Below are 23,414 nucleotides of genomic sequence, written 5' to 3' on the forward strand. Positions count from 1 at the left end.
AATTTTTTTTCTTTTTTCTACACATTCAGGACAGAGAAAGTTGTCACCCCAAAATAGGTTCCTGCTGTTTTATAAATACCACAGTAGGTATTAACAACTTGTCAAGAAGATATTAATGGAAATTTGAGGGTTATTTTATTAATGCAGTTGGGTTTGACAACCCTTTCATAGCGAAAATGAGTCCAAAGAAAAATGAACTATTCTTTACCCATTATTTTTCTTTTTCTTCACTTATAATTTTTGGGTGTTATAATTGGCTTCTGAATTTATTGCTCCATGTTATACAAAGATGGATGAAGGAGGCAGAAGATGCTTTATCTTATGAAAGTCTAAAAGTTTAGAGACCGGCCAGAGATTCTGATCTTTCAGTACCAGTACACAGGAAAAGATCTTGGACCCCAAACTCTACTGAAAGCACCTCAAAAAAATCTTACATCCCTGGCTGCACATTGGAATCATCTGGAGGGGCTTTTGACCTTACCCCAGATTAAGTCATATTTTCTCACTGACAAGACAACCGAAGTAGTCATTTGAGACAATCGTAGAATCAATGCTCAAACTCTTTAATACATCCATAATTTTCCCATCTGTAACCATAATGAATAATGCTCCCCCTGAAATCCATACCGACCCAGAATGGCAGAAAATGACCTTATTTGAAATTGGAATCTTCGTGGCTGTAATTAATTGAGGCTAGAGATGAAGTCATACTGACTTAAAACAGGCTCTAAATCCATTGACTAGTGTCCATAGGAGAAAAGGAGAGGACACAGAGAAACAGAGAGACACATAGGAAGAAGGTGTGTGAAAGGAGGACAGATGGGCCCTGACTGCCTCAGGCCACCAGCACCTGGAAGGGACGGGAAGGAATCTCCCCCAAAAAGCTTCAGTGGGAGCATCGCCCTGCAGATTGCTTGGTTTCTGACTTCTTGATTCCAGAACTGTGTAAAAACAAACATTTGCTGTGTGAAGCCAGAAGTTTGGGTTATTTGTTAGGCAGCGTTGGCAAGCTAATACAGCGTCCTCCCCCTTATTTTAGGATTATAGTGTAACCTACCACACAAGGGAATCTCTTTATGTCATTGATGTTTAAATCCCAGCGTGAACACAGGCTGCATTCTTTCTGGGTACAAAACTATTGTGAGATCTCATAACTCGTGGGAATCTAAAAGTAGGGTGGATCCTTGACCCAAAACCTTCACATTCCCTATCATTCCTAATACCACCTCTGAAACCATAAATTTGAATGGCTAAATGCCAGGCTTCTCTTGACACTCATTTAGATTATTTTCCAGATGAATGTAAAAGAAGAGGATGGCGTGTTGACTGATCTAAGGTATACTGTGACAGTGCCGGAACCAGAATTGGGGACAGGCAGTTAGTGTAGAAATAGGGGGTTGGTTCAAATGGAGGAAATGGAGGCCCTGAAAGCCATCTGCCTCTGGAGACTGCCCCCTGGAAGAATGGAATGTCAAGGATCTCCAGAGCCCACTGATTACCAAATTTACCTGCCCTTATCAAGGACTGCAGGCAAGGAACTGCTAATTAATGCCCCCTGGGCTCTTGCCTGGCTGAATCATTTTGGCCCTCCCCCTGCCCATTTGCTCCTTGCTTCATGCATCTCACCTGCAAAACCAGGCCTAGTCATGTAGGTAGGAAGGAGAGATAAGAGGGCAGAGAACTGGAGAACAAAAGAGGCCTTAACCTATAAAAGATGTAGGGTGCACTCACTTCTTAGGACTTTAGAACATCAGCCATAGCCCCCTTCTCCCTCCTGGGAGAAGTCTGTATTATTAACTTTAAATAAAACCTGCTTAATATGCTTGCCTTGGCATATTTCTCTGATGTTATATTTCAACACCTGAGGAAGCAGAACTCATCGGTGTCAGTGCCTACGCTCATCTGGGCCTAATGAGAAAATAACTGATTTTCTTTAGGATACCCAGTAACAAGTGCTTAGGGTAATGATCATTATGCTTTCTTGATACCAAAAGATTGAATTAAATTGTTAGTTGTTGAGACAGGGTGTGGACAGAGGGATTAGCTTGAAAATTCCCTAGAATACTGTTTCTCAAACCCAGCACACTTACCAATAACTGAAACAGCAATTTGCAGGAAAGAAAATCCCACCATATTTGTGATGCATTGTATTTTTTTATACTCCCCCTTTGTCTTAATCCTGATACTTATGCACTGATTCATTTCACGCCCCACAAATGAGTCACAACTCTCAGCTTGAAACAACTCCTTACCAGGGAAAATCAATTATGGGTTGGACATTCAATGATACCAAAAGTTGTTATTCCTTGTGTTAGGTGTACTAGTGACATTGTGGTTCTCTAAGAAAATGTCCTTATTTCTTAGAGGTTTAATGAGAAGCAGACTGTGGTGGTTCTGGAGACTCACTTCTTTCCTGCCCTAATAGCTAAAGCAGCCAGGCCCAGCTAGCCAGGCCCCTCTGTAGTAAGGCAGCAAGTTCTTGGGCTTACATTAGGATTCCTGCCAAGGAAGGCTGGACCCCGGCCCCTCCGTGCAGATGTTGGCCCTCAGGATGCAATCCCTCTAGAGCTGTTTCTGAGCCTGGACATTCCCTGCTGTATTTGTTGGTACTTAAAGAAACTTAGGCCTGTGACCTATCCTCTTAGGCTCAGTCCATGTAACACAAATCAGGGGCAGGCTCACTGTTTACCCTCAGAGCACCTTCTCTGCTGATACTTTGGCCACTGTATGCACCAGACATCAATGTCTGGCTTAAGCCTTGGGAAACTGGGAGTAGGGAACTTTCTGGACACTCTGCTGCTTCTCTGCTGGTACGTTTTCCCCTATAATAATATAGTTACCCAAAATGGCACTAGTGACCCCTTGCATGACAAGATGCATCATGACTGTTTAAGAATGAAATGACAGGACACCTGGGGAGATCTGCTTCAGAAGACTTTATCCAGGGGGAGACAAAGGATAAATGGGGCCAATGTGGCAAAACCTGAACAATGGTTGGATCTGAAGGGTGGACGCATGGGAAATCATTTAGCTATTCTATCCCAAGAATATATTTGAACATTTTAAAATAAAATGTTTTAAAATGTGGGTTTTAGAACCCACACTGTTCTTGAACTTCTCTTGCTCCTTAATTTGGACATTTTATTTGCATTTTAGAGAAGTCTGTCCAATTGATTCTCAAAATAGCACTTGTTGGGAAAACAGAGAGAGAGAGAGAGAGAGAGAGAGAGAGAGAGAGAGAGAGAGAGAGAAAGAAAAAAGAAAAATCCGTAAAGTAAAAAGCTTTTATCTGAAAGACTTTACTACTTCTGCATTTATATGATAAAATAGCAATAACAAGGCTAGCCACCTGTTCCTCTTACCCTTCAGCTGGTTTTGTTCCTAATCTTTATATCTACATGACTAATCTCTCAACTAAATGAGAAAATACTTAAGGGCAGGGGTAATGACCAATACCCTTTGACCTTTGTAGAAATCTATCATTTGCATGATGTAGGCATTTTATAAATATTTTCTATGATTGAACTCCATAAACAACTTGTAATTATTGTAATCTTGATAGGAGGCACATTTTCTCTAATTCTCCAATTTCCTTGGGAAAATGATTATTTGCATGTGGCAAAAATGTAATTAAACAAATAACCAAGGATTTCAACCAAAATTCCATCGCCCTGCTCATTAGATGACATAAGCTAAAATCTATTGAGCATGTGCATGAGAACCTAGTCACCTTTAAAGTGTTACCATAAGTTGCCCTGTTCAGTCTTAATAGGAACTCTGCAGAGCAGTTACACTCCAAACCTACAGATTGAGAAACTGAGGCACAGAGGTTAAAATTTGTGACTTTCTCAAGGTCACAAAACAAGTTAGCAACAGAGCCAGATTTAGAATCGAGGAAAACAATCTGATAGCAGAGATTTTCATTCAGTGGGTCTTTCTCTCCCAGTTCTGTTGGAGCCTGCCGAGCAGAGCTCCCGAGAACTGTGTCCAAAGTGACCAGGAATTTGGACCCTTTGACACTGAAATTTGATTTTCTGCACAGACATGTATACTCTATAACCGTGGCACAATATCTATCGGGCATTAAATGTACCAAAAACTCTTTGCTATTTCACACGTGTCTAATCTTCCTGAAATTCCTACAAGGGATAGTTCAATATTACATCAAAATATAACTAAGATATAAATACATCAAGATTATATCAGGCAAAATTTTATCAAAATATCAAATGTCTGTCTAAATATGGGAGGCAGTGGTTGCCTGTGTTCATGATGGATTTGTGACTGAGTCTTCTCCAGCTATAAAATGTGTGAATCAAGAATGCTGAGGAGTCTAAGATGAGGACCAGGCATCTGTGAATGAATGCATAAGGAACACTTCTGTAACTGTTATGAGAGGGACAGAGACAAGGACAGGGTCGCTACACAAACAGTAGAATTTGGTAAACTGGAGAAAGGATGGAAGCCATAATTTTGTGGAAAACAGGAATTTAAACTAAGTGGTGAAAGGACCTAGATAGATTGGTAACTTGAGTGTTGCTTCAATCTCCTTTAAATCTGAGATACACAATAGAATGACCATCTGTGAGAACAAATTAAGAAAAGCAAGACTTTTAAGGAAACAAATCATGTTTCAGAAAAATAATCAAATCATGTGATCAAATAAGGCAAGAAAGAGACTTGCCTATTTTTTTTTTGGCGGGGGACGGGGTACCAGGGATTGAACTCAGGGGAGCTCGCCCACGGAGCCACATCTCCAGTCCTATTTTATATTTTATTTAGAGATAGGGTCTCACTGAGTTGCCTAGTGTCTCGCTGTTGCTGAGGCTGGTTTTAAACTCATGATCTTGCTGCCTCGGCCTCCCAGTTGCTGGGATTACAGGTGTGTGTGCCACTGCACCCAGCTGAGACTTGCCTATTTTTGTTTTTACCAATTGTATTTGATATTACTGCATTTTTTTAAAAAAAATCTAAGCTGCACAGTCACTGTGGAAAATAATATGACAATTTCCTTGAAAACTTAGACTTAGAATTAGCATATGCAATGGCTGGGATGTTTGCTTGCTCCCCAAATGCTCATATTACATGCTCCCCCTAACCCCCAAGGGGATGATAGCAGGAGGTGAGGACTTTGGGAGGTTATTAAATGATAAGGGCGCATTTTTTTCTTCTCCTGGCTTACTTGAGAACCAACAACTCAGTGTCAAATGAAAGGAAGAACTTGAACTCTTTGAGCCAGACTCAGCTTTGGAAAGTGCAGGGCTAGGGATGGTCTAACGGTGCAGAGAGATTTGACTGGATCCTCTCAGGCATTACTATAACAACCACTTTAAAAGGCCGAATCCCTTTAGGTCAATGCACTATTTTTTGTTCTTTGGGGAACATTTGTCTCGTAGGTTTCATGACATTTCTGGCAGCCAAAGCCCTAGGGAGAAGAAATATAGAACTGACAAAAGCATACAGGTGTGCAGAGTGTCAATGAGTTCTCTCAGCTAGACACATGTGACTCTGTCCAGATCCTCATCTGCTCTACCCACAGCTCCTGCCACTGACCTACAGCTTCCTGATTGATACTTCCATTACCGGGTATGCCAAAGGAAATTAGCAGAACGCCCTATATCAATGTGCACCCCAACTTGTCCCCATTCACGAGCAATCACTAGGGACTTCTGCCTCTCCTACAGTGCTTTAGCGATTTGTCAGTGTTTACGTGGCCTCTTCAGCGTTGGCCTTACCATTCTGTCTTCTTCATGATGTGTCCTCATGTGATCTGGAAGAGCAACAGCTGGTCCCAGGGATGATGGCTAGAACTGGAGATTTAAAACCTCTAGGCCAAACAACATAACAACAACAACAACAAAAAATAACTTAAGATCCTCTGGTCATGATGCCCATTAACCTAACTCATTGTCCATAAAAGTATAAATCAGAAAGCTAGCTTATTAATTGACAAAGAGACCTAATTATTAAAATATTTTATCTCTCGGTGCTTCCTGGATTTCAAACCTGCTGATGTAGGCCATTATCTGATGATGGCCACATTGTCACACCGAGTTTCTGTCCTATGTGTAAGGCAAATTGTCCCATAAAACTTAGAAGACAGAAGTTCTTGGAACCTCAGCGTAGAGGACAAATAGGCACAAGAACCTTCATTTATCAACTTTCCAAATTATATAGAGTTTGCAGCATTTGGTTGCTTTGCAGCCACAAAGGGAAGGTTATTTTATTTTGTATCAGCACATCAGTTCTTATATTATCCTATTTTTATGAAGAGTAAATACTGATTTTTAATACATGTGCAGTAAAAGTATTAAATATACATATACTCATGCTGTGACTTTGGGCCTTTTTATTCTTTCAGAAATGGTACAAAATAATGAATGATTCATTCCATTGAGGAGTTAGGCATAGACATAACACTAAATATTCTGATTTTTAAGTTCAACAACACTGGAATATTTGTCGATAGTGAATTATTAAAGGTGTCTAGTCAGGAAAATGTCAGTGTCTCTTTCCTGAAGAGACATTATTTCTTTGCAGAATAAGATTGTTCAAAAGATAGCAGAAAGAACATTGAGCATTAGTAAAAACATCACTTAATTTTGCGAATGTCAAAAGTTTCCTGAAGTTCAAGTGGTTGCTTTTTAAATGGGTACTTATGCAAAGTGTCCAAATATTTATAAGGATAAAAAAAACACAAAGGGAATTTAGAAATATATAGAAGAGGTGAGGTGACAGATTTATTTCTAAATTAACCAGTTACTAAAATTAAGGACCAATGGAAAAATTAGTATAGCTATCATAAGCTAGACCATAACAGCATCAAAGGCAGTTATAGATTTATTCTCTCTAAAGATCTTAAAGGTTAATTGCCATTAACCTGATCCAATTCATCAAAGATTATTAATAGTAAGAGCGTCGTCCAAATTGTAAATTCACTGTACAGATTACCAAAAACTTGGGCACGACACCCATTTTAATATAATTTGATGTTCACCTGGGGAAAATTATTGACACCCATAAGACAATCATTGACAAAATCAAATAAGTGCACCCAGGATATCTGAGTTCAGGGAAGAGAAAAATGTCTTAGGCAGGAGGAGCAATCCAGGATGATAGCCAGCCCTGGAGCTGCAATTGGAAGGATGGATAATCGCATTTGGGAAGGAAAAGGAGAATTCATTTTTTAATTGTGGTTAAAAAAATGCACAAGATAAAATCCGTCCTTTTTAACTTTTAAAAATATATAGCACAGTAGTGTCAAGTATATGCACCTTGTTCTACAATGGACCTCCAGACCCTTTTCATCCTGCAACACTGAAACTTTGTTTCCATTAACATCAGCTCTCATTCACTCCCTCCAGTCCCTGCAACCACTAGTCTATGAATTTGACTTCTCTAAGGACCTCATGTAACTGAAATCACACAGTATTGGTCCTTTCATGTCTGGGTCACAGCGTAATGATCTTAAGGCTCATCTATGTGGTGATATGTAGCCGACTTTCCTTTGTTTTAAGGCTGAATAATATTCCACTATAGGTATACGATGCAAGTTCTTTATCCACTCATCTTTAATAGTTCACTTCCACCTCATCTGTTTATGAATAACATTTCAGTAAATAAGGGTGTGCAAATATCTCTGGGATCCTTTTTCAGTTCTATAGATATATACTCAGAAAAGAGATTGATGGATCATATGGTAGTTCTATGTTTAAATTTTTGGTCAGGTACAATGGTGCACGACTATAATTCCAGTGGTTCTGGAGGCTGAGGTAGGAGGATGGTGAGTTCAAAGCCAGCCTCAGCAAAGGCAAAGCACTAAGCAACTCAGTGAGACTCTGTCTCTAAATAAAATACAAAATAGGGCTGGTGATGTGGCTCCTTGGTTGCATACCCCCAAGTTCAATTCCTAGTACAAAAAAAAGAATAATTTTTTGAGGAACTTTGAAAGGAAACAGAACTTTGACAAAGTGAATCCTCTATTTGGAGGAATTGGCATCAAGGTATGTGTGGAGCCTGGCCTGAGAACTGCATCAGAGGATAATGAGAGTGGAAAATATGGTAGAGAGGTAAAAAAAAAAAAAAAAAAAAAAAAAAAAAAAAAGTACATACTCACAAAGTCCCAGAGCATAAACAAAGCCATAAAAATCATATGGTACAATCATTTGTGAGCCATAGTTTTGAAGGGTGAGGCATGGTAGAAAGCATTATACTAAAAATATCAGTTCATTCATTCATTCATCAAACATTTATTATATGCCTACTTTGTGTGCAGTACTAGCTAGCCTAGATACCAGAAATTGGTAGCAAATAATACAGATGAACCCCTTCTCTACATGGGCTTAAATTTGGGGAGGGAGGAGATATGATATACAAGAAAGTTTATTAGATAGGTAAGTAGGTAGGTAGAGTCGTGTGTGTATATACAAAAAATCAGGATGACACATGCTATGAAGAAAAAGCAAGCAGGGTGAGGGAGTGAGGGAGGAGAACTGTGTTAGATAGAGAAAGAGGACTGGAAAACTTCACTGAGTAGAGACTAGAACTACAGGAAGGAGCAGGACGTCTAGAGTTCAAAGATTCCAGGCAATGGAGACTGCGGATGCACAGGCTCTGAGTTAGGAGCATGCAGGTATGTCTGAGGATCTCAGCTGGACACTGTGGGCAAGGGACCGTGGGAGAGGCAAGGACAGGTTGTTTAGGATTGAAGGATTGTGAGTGTGAAGCCATCGTAGGACTGTGGCTATTACCTTGAGAGAGACAAGAAATTCCTGGAAGTCTCTGAGCCCCACGCTGACCTGTTAGCTGGAGCTTCTGGCTTCTATGTGGAGACAGGAATGAAGCAAGAGTGGAATAAATGTACCCAGTTAGGATCCTGTCACAGGCCAGGCACAAGAAGAAGGTGGCCTGGGTATGGTGGTACCAGTGGAGGAGCTGGAAAGTGGTTGGATTCTGGCTATTTTTAAAAAGACCGTCGATGGTATTTGCTGATGGATGGAATGAGAAGAAAAAGAGAAATCTAATATGTCTCCCAAGTCACCAGTCTTAACAACCAACAGTTTGGCATTGCTATTTACTGAGCTGGGACTGACACTAGGGGAGAAGGTAGATTTTGTGTGTGTGGTAGCAAGAATTTTGAAAGATGTAGATTTGTGGAAGAACGCGGTTCAGAATTGGAGCCGGCATAGTATGATCATCGTGCTGACCCACTGAAGAGGTGGCTATACTGAGGGTAAGGACAAGATCGTGGAGTATAAACAAGGACTCCAGGAGGTTTTTCTAAGGTGAAATGACAGCACATGTTGACAGACCAAGAATGATGAAATCAGTGAAATGTCAGACTCCAGATCAGAGGCAGCAGGAAATATAGACTGATAGGATCTAGTCTTGTTGACATGAAGAATAGGGTAAGGGCTGGCCATACTTTCATAGTACCATTAATATAAGAATCTCCCTGTTTCTGTTTTTAAAATGTAAATCTACTTAACTGCTCTAAGTTTGGAACAGGGAACTATCACTAAGACACACATGCTAGCAATTGTCAGTGACAAGATTTTGTTGTAAATGGCTAGAAGAGAAGACAAATTACCCTTGAAGTCTGTCTTTCTCTAGAAGTATTCCATATAGGTAAGTGTCAATCACTCTTTCACCTTTTTTTCTTTCTACTTCAGTTTATCCAACTGCACAGAAGAGGTAACTATCTGGATTCAAATCTCAAGGTTAAGGGGAACAGAGTTCATTCTCAGTAAACTATTCAACAGATGAAGTTCAGATGTAATAATGCCACTTCCATCAAGGTGTGGCAGCACACACCTGTAATCCCAGCACCTCAGGAGGCTGAGGCACGAGGATCCTGAGTTCAAAGCCAGCCTCAGCAACTTAGTGAGGCTCTCAGGAACTTAGCCAGACTCTGTCTCAACATAAAACATAAAAAGGGATATGAATGTGGCTTAGTTGATAAGGTACCCCTGGTCTAATCCCCGGTACCAAATAATAATAATAATACTTACTATTATTATTATTATTCCCACTTCCACTTTCCACATCTAAAATAACAACCCAGAAAGTAGGGGAATAAGAAGTTGACATTTCTCATACACATGAAATTGTGTCTTATGAACCAGCATTAAGGGCCGGGGTGTAGCTCAATGGGAGAGCACTTGCTTAGCATGTTCTAGGTCCTGGGATGGATCCGTAGTGCTTCAAAGGAAGTCAGGAACAAAGGATGGAATGAAGGAAGGAAGGGAGGGAGGGAGAGATGGAAGGAAGAAGGAAAAGAAAAACATAAAAGCAGCATTGACCAAATAGGATGAAGTTCTGGAGAGCTCAACAAATTTAGCCACCATCTTGCTTCAGGCTTAATGTTATCTACTCACATGTAGAAATCATGACATCACGGGCAGGGCATTCTATGGCTCTCTCCTGATGTTCAGTCTCCACAATGGAATTGCAGAGAAAAATAAACTTAAAATATTCTAAAAGTGATATCTTTATAATGCCAAAACATATGAAAAAAAGGTAGAAGCAGAGAAATCCACTGAATATCAGAATAAAAAAAAATCACAGATATTGATATACATTTGTTACAAACCAGAAAAATAGGAGACACATTTTCTTCTTTCTATTTTTTTTAACTTTTCTCATGTTTAACTAAATGCAACATAATATACATTTAAATTGATCTTGAACAACAAAAGTCTATTTTGCCCATTACTACAGTGTCATAGAACCATCACGGTCTTTGTGAGAACAAATGAAGCACAGCTCTTTGTTTTATCCAACAACTTATCAACTTCCATTTAGTTCCTAGGCAGAAAGGGTCAGGATGTCCAAGGCTGCTCCAAACACTCTCTTCTCAAAATGGAATAAGATTGTTTCCCTGCAAAAGGTGAGAGTAGCCCAAAAACATGACCAAGGTCACACAGTCCTTGATAAAAAACAAAGAGGGGAGAGACATCAAGATCCCTTCATGATGGACTAGTCGGGATAGGAATAACACTCCCGCTGGAAATAACTATAGCACAGGAAAGTAAAAATTTTCTCAGATATTGAACCGAAGACATAACAGGCTATGATTCTGAGAAGTGGGAAATCCACCAGTGGGTTCCCAAGTAGACCAACCTAAGACTAACCACTGGTTAGCATGAGCCTTTCAGAACCACAGGCACTTGATTTGTTCACTGTGTGCATATATTACTTGCCTAAAAATAAATTTTAGTTTTTAAATAATGTAAGTATTATTCTGTTCTGAAATTCATGCCAGTCATGCACATAAATTATATCCTACTATAAGCCATAGAATATTCATTCAGGGTCAAGTGTATTGGTGGCATAAGGGAAGTGCAGACCATGCTGTGAACCTCTTCCAACAACCAGGCACCATATCACAAAACTGCTCTACCAGTTCAGTCCAGTCCAGTCCTTTCTAGTCATGCAAGAAATACATGAGAATTCAGCTTAGGAAAGGGGTGCATCCTGCAAGGTAAGGGCAGCAATGGTGAATGTCACGTACTAGATCAAACTAGAACATCCTGCTTTTTAAAAATGCTGGTGTTTGGGTCAGCATTTTCACTGCTGTGACTAAAAGACCTGACCAGCCCAATTACAGAGGAAAAGTTTACTTTGGGGCTCACAGTTTCAGAAGTCTCAATGCATAGACAACAGGATACATTCCTTCGGGCCCAAGGTGAGGCAGACATCATGGTGGAAGAGTGTGGCAGAGGGAAGCAGCTCACATGATGATCAGGAAGCAGAGAGAGCAACTCCACTCACCAGATACAAATATATAACCAAAATGGCACCCCACCTGCCTCCAATTGCTACTCAATTAATCCCATCAGGTGATTAGTTCACTGATTGGCTTAACACTCTCATAACCCGATCATTTCTTCTCTAAACCTTCTTGCATTGTCTCACATGTGAGCTTTGGGGAGACACCTCACATCCAAAACAAAACAGTTGGGTATAATTGAACCATGGCTAATCCTCTGTTATGGAATGCACAAGAATTACAAATGACTACACATATTGAGCCAAATTGAAAGGGAAAAAATGGGTCTTTAATAAGCAAGTCAGGCAAGTGGCGGCTGGGAGCAGGCCTCAGAGAACTGCCTCAGAGAACTCCCAGCACCTGAATTTTGGAAGTACAGAGTTTACAAAGGCAAAACCCACAAAAACCACAGGAATAAGTGAGGCACATATAGATCAGAAAGACCCTGTTGAGATAGATATTTTGATTACATGAGAGAATTGTTTTGATTACACATTTCTGAGTCATTTGTTATACATCAGGGCCATGGTCAGGGACCATGGAAGGTCCTGCTGTACTGTCAACATAGACGCAGCTTCAGGAGGCTGCAAAGTAAACATTATAAGCAAGCATACGATGGAATCAGCTCAGAACAAAATGGTGTTACTTTGGTTCTTTCCATGAAATAAAATGATAAGATAGTAGGTAAAATGTTCAAGCCAAAACATGTCTGGCTACCAACACAATGCTGGAGATATTACACTAACCCTGGAATAGCTATAAAGTAGATCAGATGAGCAGTCTGCTCTCCTGCTTCAAGGGTCCCCCTCGTCCACTATAGGAAGCCATGGTCCTGCTTGTTCACTGAGCAACAGTTCTGAATGGCCACCTGACTGACTTCTCCCCACTTCCAGGCCAGTTGTGGGGCATCTTGTGAGACAAGCATTATGAGATACAAGGCTGGAAACAGGACTCCAGTCTGAGACACTCCTTTTGCTTCCAGACCCCTGCAGCCAGGCAGAAAGAATCCTTGGTGGAGAAACTGGATGCATGGAGACCTGCTCAAAAAGGATGCATTCCGCTGCAATTAGGTGACTAGACTAGCAAAGGAAAGCATAGTGTGGAGAGAACAGGACCCCAGGATGATAGCACGAGGAAGGCCCAGGCATTTGGCTCTGTTACACCTCTAGAACAAACTGGACCAGAAGAATGGGGAACTCTGAAGACCCCCTCCGTGAAGGAGTGGAGCAGGACAGGGAAGAAAGGAATTCACGGATTGTTTGGAACTGTGTCTGAACATTTGGCAAGACTCTTAGTAGTCAGATGCCAGGTGTGTTAGAGCATCTGGAAAGTTATTGATCAGCACATCCCAAACAAAGCAAATGGAAAACTGAGGCAGTAATTAATTCTCATGTGGTATAAGCTAGGAAATGGAATCACATTGTACTGCCTGACCCTTTAGTAACAATTATTCCATACTATTACTCACTTGGCTGACATAGCCAAAATTTGATATGTAACATTACTGAAAAAAAAAAAAAATAGGTGAAGAAGAAGAAAAGCACAGCAGGTGGTAAAAGAGAGATATCAAGTTTAAAAAGCCAACAGTTAGTACCTAAAATCGATAAATTAATAGCAGTACGAGCATATGATTTGGAAACATAAAGACCTAAAATGTTGAAAGTAGCTCCTTCTGGAAAGAATGAGGAAGAATGAGGCAGAGCTGTGTCTCAGATGCCGTCAATGTCCACCATGTCCCCTTGGCCTCACCTGTCCTGTACATGTTGGTCACTTGCCTCTGCTAGTCCCTGCACCGCTCTTCACCTAAAAGCACTCTCTGGATGGGCCCAGCCAGGATTGGGGCAGGAGTGCTGGAAGGGACACCTACACCTGCAAACCTCAGAAGAAGAAGGCGGGACCTGGAGGATGAAGAGTCCAACTCACTCGTCCCTGGATGGGTCCACTCGGGCGTGTCTTGGGCCTCTCCCCGATCTGTCGCATGGGCTGAAGGCCCAGTCGCAGTGTTACCCTGCTGGTGTACGATCCTTGAATCGACTCCCTTCCCTTCCTCTCCCACTTTCCTTCCTTGCTACAGGCGCCCTCTGGAACCACCTCCAAAACACCAGCACCCTGATCCTTGTGTCAGGGTTTGTTTCTGGGGAATCCCAACCAAAGACAAGCCACTTCTCAGTACGAGTCTTTCAGAACCACAGGGACTCAATTCCTTCACTGTGTACATGAAATAAAATTTAGTTTTGAAGTTCTGTAAGAATGATTATCTTCTAAAATTATGTCATGCTTTACCTATTACAGTGCTGTTTATTTGTAACCCAAGTGAACTTCCACTAGATACATTTTACCATTATAGGGTCAATCAATAAATCAAGTATGATAATTTACTATTGGAATTAACAATGGTCCCATAGGCAAAGCTCATGACAGTGTTCCTCCTGGTTAATCAGCCGGGAGGTGGGCTCTCCTTCCTGGTATGCCAGGCTAGAGTTTCTATCCTTCCACCTGCTATAGCTAATAAGCATTCCTGTGATTTCTGTGTTTCCACATTTATCTCCTCTACAGAATTAATATTTGATTGTTGTTTTTTTCCTCCATAGATTTTGATAAGTGTCAACTAAGTTTGACAGCAATACTGATTTCTCTGCTTATATGAGTGTTACTGCTTTAGGAGATTTACAAAGGGTCAAATACCTACTAGTCAATTAGTAATTATTACCTCCATGACTCCCATCTGCCTACATAATAGCACTGTAGTGACTTCTTAGACTACTCCAAGGTTTACAGTCTGATGTTTTTAATTCCTCACCAGTTCACATGTGATAACTAGGTACTGCTTTATTGTATTATTCAATCCCTATTTTCAGCCAAGTATCCTATTGGTCAGAGCTTAGCATTCATTCCTAAGTGACAGCCCATGAGATCCAGTTATGTTTGTTGTCTGGGATAGATGCCCTCAGCAGTTGGAAAACACAGAGGTCCCCCAAATCTAGACTCAAAACTAACACAAAGATACTCAACAGTGTCAGGAAGACCTCACCCACCAGAACATCATCACTTACTGACCTCGCTAACCCTAGAGCCGAGCAACACTTGACCCAGCTTGTTAACAGCTCCATTGCTCACAATATGGACGAAGTGGTAGCAGCTCACTCAAGACCCTCCAGCGGGATACATGAGCAGCGGTCACTTCTAAAGGAAGTGTGGCCAAGAGAATCCAGGCCAGAAGGTTTACATTTCATGAAAACCGCCAAGAACAAAGGCAAATAAAGGCATCTTTGATAAAACAATAAATGCTGAAAAACAAAGTTGACCATAAATATAATGAAATTAAGAAAATTAAAGTCAAATAGTAACAGAGAGAAGCAAGAACTACTCAACTGCTTATTTCTTGGTTTTCACAAAGGAAAAGCAAAGTGTTTTTAAAAACAACAGAGGCTGCAGCAGAGAAGGAACTGTGTACGACATGCTCTTTCAAAGAATCCAGATCACCCAGCATCTACTCCAGAGAACTGAAGCTAGGAAATGAGCCTACAGGTCTGGTCGCAGAACTGTTTCAATAGTCAGAGAATGGGAGAGGGACAGAGGACATATAATGGACAAATGCTACCCCAGCCTTTAGAAAGAGGTCAAGGTGAATGTCAGGAAAGGTAAACAGGTATGTCCGGTGTGCTTTAAAGGAATTCTAGAACAGTTCCCAAGATTTGGAATATTAACACAAGATTGCTAGGGACCCATCATACAAGAGAAATGTCAGAAGCTTGGTGTGTCTTCATTTCCTCCAGGCATTTGCGGATGTCTCTTATTATATCTTTGTTAATGATGTTGAGGAATTAACACGGTGGAGAGCAGGATAGATGGCCTCGAAGCTGTTGAACAAATGGGGCCCAAGGAGTACGATTAATCAAAGCTGACCTCTCAAGATGCAGTTAATGGTGCAGTAAATGATTGTGACGAACAACTCCCACTTGGGATGAGGGCCTGCAGTCACCAGCTGGGTGGCTAGTTACTGCACCTCACTTGCTTGGCCTCACTTTCCTAATCTGTATTATTAATAACCAAGACAATCTCCCGGACCTCTCCGGGGTCGGGGCTGAAATGAAGCAGCGCCTGCAGAGAGTCTGCATAGGCCAACTACCCTCCACAGCAAGAGCCCACCAGAAATCAAATCGTGAGGTTCAGATCCATGTGGGTTTAAAAAACACAGGCTTGATCTTCTCATAAAATTCATTCCTTAATCCAGGAAGGATCTAGAACCCAGAAAGTTTGGACTCAAACTGTCCTGCCCCAGCATGACCTCTAACATGGAGACCATTTCCTAAATAAACTTTCTCTCCTTCATGTGAGCTTCATTCCCTTTGCTTAGGATTTTAAGAGCACTTTTTTTGTTTTTTTAGAATGAGAAGTAAATTTGAATTTTAAAATTGGGTTTTATTGTAGTAAAAAACACGTAACATAGAATTGGCCATCTTAAACCATTTTTAAGCACAATTCAATGGTGTTAGCATCTTCACGGTTGGGAAATGAAGCTCCAGAACGTTTTCATCTTGCACACTGAAGATCTGTCCCCACTGAACACAAGCTCCCCATTCTCCCCCGCCTGGCTTTGGGAACCTCTGTTCTATTTTCTGTCTCTATTAATTTGACTATTCCAAGTGACTCATACAAGTGATTGGCTTTTTTCACTTAACATAATGTCCCCAAAGTTTCATTCACTCTTGCAAGAAAATGTGGTCTATAAACATAATGGAGTTTTACTCAGTCATAAAGAAGAATGAAATCACGTTAGTTGCAGGAAAATGGATGGAACTAGAGACCACCGTGTTAAGCAAAATAAGCCAAACTCAGAAAATCAAGGGACTATTGCCCACATCTCTTCAGCATTTATTGTGATTTATATTCTTGATGTCTATGATTCTAACTGGAGTCAGATTAAATCTCAGTGTAGTTGTGATTTGCATTTCCCTGATGGCTAGAGATGTTGGACATTTCTTTCATATAATTGTTGGCCACCAACATGGCCAATTGTAAGTATAAGTTTGGCCCCAGGGAAATGACAAGGAAGAAAAGATCAGGGTTACAAACTGGGAACCAACTTGGGATTTTCCAGGAATCAAACCAGCAGAGGGTCCAGGCTTGAACCCTAACTCCGGCTCTAGCCTGCCTACCTTGAGCAAGTCACTTACTCCTCTGCCTCACCCTCCAGTCTGTGAAGTGGGCATAACAACCTGTGTTAAGTATTAAACCACTGCTTGATACATAATAATTATGCAAACTTTACCATTATTCTAAGTGGAACCATCTTGGCATCTCCAGTAGAGCAGTCCCTATACCCTTTTCCCCAGCGAATACCTGTTCCCATGGTCTCCTGCAGGGGCCAGTACAGGAGCCCCCATTACCTCTTCTCCATCCCCATTTGTTCTCAAAAGAGAAAAGAGCTCTTGATCATTTCTACTGATTATAAACTTGTCATAGGGTGGTGTTTGCGTTTCAGAATATTCTCAGGAACTGTGAAATAGGCTTTAGGACGTCAAGGAGCAAAAAGGAAATTGGGGGAAGAAGAGATTGTTTTCCCAGAGAGCCTGAAAATCCACTCTGTGGGCAGTATGGAAACCCAGCCACCTCCTCTGCTCAGGACCACGGCTGGCTGGAGCAGAAGCATGGCTATTGTCTACTGCAGCTATTGTCTGTGCTGTGCCCACCTTCCGAGTCCTTAAATAGCCCAGAGCAGCACTGGTTTGGAGATCAGCACCTGTTGGTACCTCAGAGCTGATATCCACTGGGGAGTCGGGCTATCACTCTCAAAAAGAGAGACGATATTCAATTTATACAAAAGAATGGACTAGCGGGGAAGGTTCCTTTTAACAAACTCTCTCTGATATATCTTTTTACTCAATGACTTAATAATTAATCAGGAGAAGGAAAGTTACATTTCAAGGAAGTGGATGGAAAATCGATGAGGAAATGTATATCATTGCTTGTGAGTAACACAGCCATTGGCAGCCCCCCTGAAGAGCTCTGGGGAAGGTCTGAACCCCCTAGCGCTCCCTCCCCCTCCTTTCCCAGCACGCAGTAATTGACAGGGCCGAAGGGCTGTTATGTCTTCACCATTTGTCACATAGATGGGGAAAATTCCATGACTTAGAAAGAAAAAAAAAAAAGAGATTTCAAATATAAAAAATAAAAGACAGATGTGTTTTTCATGGGCAGCTATATCTTTATCTTTTCAAAATTAAAAACATAGCAATACTATTTCTCCAACCTCTCAGTTCCTCTCCTTTTTAAGATATTAACACAAATGGTGAAGCTTAAGAAACAGACACTCATTAGAGAAACATTTCCAGCTACTTCTGGTGAGTACATTTAGGATGCGTCTGACACCACCCTCAAAATATTGACTTTATGTTTCAGTGAATATCAGGATTTATCGTCCCTTGAGGTAAATATTGACCTCCGCATTGCCACAGTCAATATTTACTGTGCTTCTCACTTCGATAAATCTTGCTATTCACCCAAATGAGAATTCAGGGCTGCTATGACTGAACTAGCTAGAAAGAAAGAAAACTTAGAAGGAGAGTGGCTAGAACTGAAGATCTCCATTCTGCGTTTTCTGGAAAGAGGGTCCAGTTAGCAAAAAATCCTAAAGAAATTGTTAAGTGAGTATGGTTTTTCACTCAGTCTCACACCATCTTCTTCTATAAGTCCCAACTTCTCTTATGTCTATTCAACCCAATGCCCAGGTCCAATGACAAGGAAAACCATCCATGTACTGATAGTTCTCTCACCAGATTAGCAACAGAGATTCAGCACCTGTCAGCTGGGCATATTGCAAAGGACTTGCTCTGTGTAATTACAGCCAATGGCTGAGCCTTAATGGAAGACTCCTTGCCATTGTTTGTGCCAAAGGAATATATTCTTTCCCCATGGAATTAATTCTGCAGATATGGGCACATTCACAGGAGCTTATTTTAAAAGGACATATATGCTACACTCAGTTCTATGGATGCAATTACAAAGAGTCCCAGATATTCTTCAAACTCCAGCTATTCCTTTAACTCAGCTAAGGAGGGAGGGAGGAACTTTTGTCATTCTTGATTAATCCTTAAGATTCTTCAAGCGACCTCTCTTAGAAAGCTCAGGGATAGATGAGTTGGTCCTCGTCTTCCATGTTCAGAAACACATAGTGGGTAGAAAGATGTGATTGGAAGGAAGATCAGAACCTCCCCCAGAGAATAATGTCTGGGATGTGGACCACGCAACACACTTCTTAAATACGTGCCACAAAATATGCAGCTATTGGTCAGGGACTATTTATGCTCATCAAGATGGAGGTTGGAGTGAAGTTGGTGTCGTGACTTTCCAAATTCCCCCACTAGGAAACAGAATAGAATTTTCTCAGCCCATTACTGGCAATGAGAATCAATCCCAAAAGTTTTGCTTGGAAGTTTTTCTAAAATTGGGCTCATTTGAAATTTGATTCTTCTGCTTGGAATATTTACACTTGTCTTTCAAAAAAGTCCCTAAATCTCATTTTTTCTTAATTATTGCTTTTTTCCATATTAATTTCTTTTTCCTAAACCTATATACATTATGAAATTTTTCAGAGTGCAGGGATTTGCAGAATCATACAAACTGGAGAGAAAACACAAGAGATCTAGTTTGGTTGGTGGTTATACAGATGAATTGGGGCCTCTTGCCCTGGTAAGTATGAATACATTATGTTCTCCTATCCACATACTCATCTGAATAGGGGGAGTAGCATCATAAATTAGGAATTTCAACAGATAGCTTCCTAGGGGTAACATCCAAAAATGCCTATTACTGGTGAGAATAGGTGAAAGATGAGTCAAGTTTTAAATTGTGATTAATCAGACACTTCCAAAGTACATGTGTCCACGAAATTTCCTCTCTGCACATTTCTCTCCATTTTTATTAAAAAAAAAAAAAAAAGAAAATTATTTGAGCGGTGTGTGACCCACACTTCTATCCCCGCAAACTCCAGAGCCTGAGGAAGGAGGACCACAAGTTCAAGGCCAGCCTCAGCAACTTAGGGAGACCCTGTCTCAAAGTAAAAAAAAATAAAAAGGGCTCAGTGAAAAAGTACCCCTGAGTTAAATACCCAGTTAAATACCTAGTTACCAAAAAAAGAAAAAAAAAAATCATTCAATTTTCAGATAAGAGAATTAAAGAAGTGACTTTAGAAGGTCAATATTATTGATCTACTATACACACATTTTAAGGTGCTTTAAAAAGAAATGTGTCTTGAGAAAAAAAATCTGTCTTGGGTGGCAAGTCGCTAAGGAAGGAAGTGCACTTCTCACTGTCCGGCTTCCTGTCGCCTTGTACCATGTGGGATGCATGTATCATTTAAAAGTGTATTTAAAAATAGGGCTCATTAACCTCTGAGACAGTGGGTGAAGGAAATCGGCAACTGAGAATTGGAATCCTACAGTAAAACACCTCAAAAACAATCCTGAGGAGAGGCAGCGATGCCCCTGTGCCCCACAGATTAAGGACAAGTTTGTGTTTATGTCACGAGAGACCAGACCCAGGGAGCATGCATCGTTTCTCCGGTCAGCCACCACAATTTAGAGAGGGAGCTAGAAAACAGAGATTCTTTTCTTTTCTTTTTTTTTTTTTTTAACCTACAAAGTTACCAGCAAATACAAAGACACTGGCAAAGCAGAGTAGCAGGCTGGCTTCTTTTGAAAACCTGACGCAACGAATTTGTTGAACTCATCTTGATGCCTTCAACGGACCCTCAGGTTGATAAACAAACTGGCGAGAACATCAATTCAGCCTTTTATTTTCAGCTGCGCTTTCCGGGCAGGCGACTGTCCATTATGTAAAGCTGAGAAGTGGCTCTTTGATTTTGTTCACATTTGATTAAGAAGCTCTGTGCCTGGCAGACCAAAATACACCAAACTGTTAATTGCTTTTTAAAAGAGAATTATGACACTTTTAACAAGCCACAGATCTTACTAAGCATTGTTAGAGTAGATGTTCTCATTCTGCTGAACTGTATATTTTCAGATTTGGGTCCCTAATTGCTTATAAACCATACTGTTTATTGAGTATTAACTCTGGCATGGTTGTTTATTATGGCAGCTTATTGCTTAATGCCTATAAAAAGCAGGATAAATGAGCTACTTTGTGCCTGTGGTATCTCCCCTCCCTGAAACACACACACACACACACACACACACACACTACACATACACACACGTGCAAGCTCACAGGACTACACTTAAGTTCATCAGCTGAAAGAAGTGGAAGTATTGGCAGAATCATGCAGAGGTAAAGCTTAAGTAGCAGGTGCTTGGTAACAGGAAGACCTCTGTGGATTCACCAGGCGTTAGCCATACATTTTCTTCTGTACATATCCTACAATGAAAAGGTCGGTGACCCAATGAAATATCGATTAAGTCAAACTATTAACTGGACAAATATGCATTTAAAGTGCTCTTGTACCCTGGTTCCTTATGATTAGTATACATTATGTTCTGCCAAGGCAAGCATGAATCCATTAATATATTCAGCGTCTGCTGCTCTCTTGCAATGAACAATAATAATTCAGCCTGGAGTAATGCCTCGTGTTGTGTTTATAAGATGTGGAAGCCTTCAGTTAGTGTGATCTACAGTGTTGTTATTTTGTGGTAAGGACACCAGCACCCTTTTCCTTTTCTATTTTTTTTTTTTTTCCTTTAGTAAATAGTGTTTGTCATTCCCTTAAAAAGACAGAAAAATCTTTCCCCAGGAAAAATTGGTTACTGCAAGACTGTGGTGGGGGGGGGGGGGGGAGTAACTTGGCCCATAAATAGATGCATTGTTTTTCTGCTCGCTGTATGAAGTTTTTTTTTCACTTCTTCCTCTTTAAAGCCACTCATAACAGATCTGTGCCAGGAGAACCTGAATATGTAAAATTAAAGGGAGGCACTCTCAAGGCAAAATTCCAGTGATTTAGTTCAACACTGACCTCCCCTTGTCCTCTCATTTCTATATCCTTGGTTTACTGTGAGAACTCGTAAACCAGGAATATGTGTGGCTCTATCCTCCCCTCAAAAGCTAGAACCAGAAGCTGAGGGTTCTGGGAGCTCAGCCATTTGCTGAGCCATTTGACCTCTATTTGTCCAAGTTAAGCTTTCAAGGGCAAAATTGATTGTAGGGTGGAACTTGGGTTTGGTTATCACCTCTGTCCCTAATTAGCCTATTTAATCCACATAAAAACATTTTGTGACAGGAAGAAGAATAAGGGGAGAAAGGACAGTATGATTCATGGTGGCCCCCAAACTCTAAGACGTACCCTGGAATTTGCTTCCACCATTACCTGAGAGCAGGCTGCTCTTTACATTTGTCATTACTGGGTAAACTGAAGCACAGTTCCACAAGGCAGCCGCCCAGGCATGTGTCGAATGCTGTGTGCAAATGCTGAGATCCAAGATGGCCACTCTCAGTCTCCACATCAGACCACCATGGCAGACACCAGGAGCTCAGCAGCACAGTCGCTTGATGTTCTTTACTTTGCCGAAGAGCAGCAATCTAGCTATAAGGATCAATATCTAAAGATTTTATTCCACCCACAGTTAAAAATATTTTTTTTGCATTTATTTGTTTTTCTGTGAAGATCAGGGAATAAAAATCCCCCAACAAATGGAACTGGAAAATTTATAGAAAAAGATGAAGGTCAATCCAATAAAATGCAGGGTGGAGTTCTAGAACCCAAGGGCTACTTACCCTTTGCAATTTGTTCTGTGTGTGTGTGTGTGTGTGTGTGTGTGTGTGTGTGTGTATGTGTGTCTCTGTGTGTGTATGTCTGTCTCTGTCTCTCTCTCTTTCTGTGTCTCTCTCTCTAATGTTGCTTGCTCACATCTAATCTCTTCATGAAGTCCACATGAAGAACCTAAGATGCCATCTACCTCTTGGATAATCAACAGTAACCCACCCACCCCCATACCAAGTTTAAAGCTCCTATCACATAGAAGCAGCACCCAGAATTCAACTCTCTTTCTTATTATTTTTTTCTGCACTGATAGTATTTGATAAGCCAAAGCTGATACCAGATAGGAGGAAGTATAGTCCTATGTTAGAAAGTATACCCTCACCCCCTTGTCAATAACTGATACGCCTCAGGACCCCTAGCCAATGTCTACAACCATGCATAGCACCAACACCCATAATTTGATGCCTTTTCCATTTTAACTAATCATTTATCATGAATTCTGGCTATAACTTTTGCAGTTTAAGATGTGAGTGGAAAACCTAATACAAATCTCTTTTCTATTCTTCACAATTTGAAAGGCAAAAGGATTTGCATTTAATGTAGATCCTAGCAGCATCAATATACGATTTACTTTCTTTCCTTATTAAATCAAGAACTTTCACCTCTTTGCTTAAAAGAAGCACTTTACAGCTCCTCTCTGACACATATAAATTGCCAGCCTCACTCCTTGTGCTTTGGGGACATTTTGGAGTGAAATAGTGCTTGCAGACAAGCCCCAAAATACCACAACAATTGATATGATAACCCAAATGGCTCCTCAGTGACTTACAGGCAGGTGGCACACACAATGTGACTCTGCTGGGCAGCTTGGAGAGGGACGGGGACAGATTTCATCACCTACTCAGAATAACATGCAATTTAAAACTCATGAAT

This window comes from Sciurus vulgaris (genome assembly GCF_902686455.1).
Source record: "Sciurus vulgaris genome assembly, chromosome: 12".
Taxonomy (NCBI): domain Eukaryota; kingdom Metazoa; phylum Chordata; class Mammalia; order Rodentia; family Sciuridae; genus Sciurus; species Sciurus vulgaris.